The sequence below is a fragment of the Rosa chinensis genome, chromosome 2, assembly GCF_002994745.2.
Source record: "Rosa chinensis cultivar Old Blush chromosome 2, RchiOBHm-V2, whole genome shotgun sequence".
NCBI lineage: Eukaryota > Viridiplantae > Streptophyta > Magnoliopsida > Rosales > Rosaceae > Rosa > Rosa chinensis.
In genome coordinates, this window is record NC_037089.1 from 67,920,713 (window position 1) to 67,922,334 (window position 1,622).

Sequence of the window (1,622 nt, forward strand, 5' to 3'; positions counted from 1 at the left end):
TGAGTACAAAATAATATCTTTGCAGAAATAATGTCGTTTGCTTATAAAGATTAATGGAGTGTGGAAGGCCGTTAACAGAGAATTCTTTTTTCTTTACATATATCTTTTTATTGAAGTAGACCATCCATAGTGAGCAAGTACAAGTTATTCTGGTTACAAACGTTCAACCATGAGCGCAAATTTGTAATCTAAGTTTGTTTCACCTAATGGCTTGCTGCAAACAGCACCAATGCATGCGCGACATTCTTGCATTCTCTAGGCACATTAAAACACAAAATTATCTAAAATTGTCGCAATAACATTTTGATCTCATCCAAAGATGCTTGTTAGCAGCATGATTCTCCTTTCGATCATACAAAATTCTCAAGCTAAAAAAAATAAATAATTTTTTTAACTAGTAAGGATTGGGCGATATTAGCCTTAATATCTTTATGGAAGTCCTCACGAGATTAATCTTCCAACATTATGCTAGCGTTAGCTGATAATTGTGTTTGTTTGACAGGCTGTTGTCCTGCTACTTTTCAATCACACGAATAGGTTGAGTCATTCTAAATTATCGACTCAGTTAAACTTGACAGGCGATTTGTTGGATGAATTGCTTTCTTTCATTGTCAAGTAGCGACCATGAAATCTTTATTGTGAATCCAAATGACTAGGTCGAGGTCAACACGAATTTCAGAGTTAAGAGGAAAAGAAGGTTCACATCTAGCAGGACGAAAATTCAAGTTGACATTCATTCCCATTAACTTTTCTCACTACAATTTTGGTTTTGGAGTTGAATACTAATAGCAGTTTTTTTTTGTGTTTCTTCTCCTCATGATATGAAAAACATAAATTCATTGACTTTGGTGACAAGAAGTATCAGATTGATTGTGCAATTTTGCGAGTAATGAAATGTCACAAAGTCTTGGAGTGTAAGCAGTTAATTATGACATGTGTTGAGCAGTTGTGGCAATCTTATGCATTCAAGGTAAATAAAGAGTTGTATTTTTTTCACTTGGATTTCACTTTATGGCTAATGATATTTGTTGTATAAGATAACTCCTCATCTCTTCTCTTTGATCTCTCTCTTTCTCTAACCTTTTCTTCTCTCACAATCAGGCCCCGTATAGGAGCTTTGATACCAGATTGTTGAAAAATCAAACCCTACTGCAAATAACACTCAAATTTTCAGTGAATGATTCTTATTTATTGATTGAAAGTAACTCGGCTTATAAAGCCATTACATGAAACAGAAAAACAAAAATACAACCCACGTTTTAACAAACTCTAAGAACGTGGTAAATCAACTAGAGAAAGGGCCAAACCCTCAAGTAAATAACATGCTCCTAATAAATAGGAGTTATTGACTAACCATAAATGAAGTGAATCCTATCAAACTTTTAACAGAATAAACTCTAAAAATCAGCAACTTTGAACTCCAACAGCTCCAAGAGTCTAAGTAGCTATAAGTATGTTTCAGTTTTTTTAGTTTTTTAGTTTTTTTTTTTAACTATTAAAAGAGAGGTGCAACACGAGGACTTCCCAGGAGGTCACCCATCCTAGTACTGCTCTCGCCCAAGCAAGCTTAACTTCGGAGTTCTGATGGGATCCGCTGCATTATTGCTGGAATGATCGCACCT

The 1,622-nt window shown here is 34.8% G+C and overlaps 1 non-coding gene across 1 annotated transcript; it reads right to left on the reverse strand.

Moving 5' to 3' along the window:
• Positions 1–1,503: 1,503 nt before the first annotated feature.
• On the reverse strand, positions 1,504–1,622 carry LOC112191039. The gene has a single exon (XR_002932755.1). It is a non-coding gene; the product is annotated as a 5S ribosomal RNA (ribosomal RNA).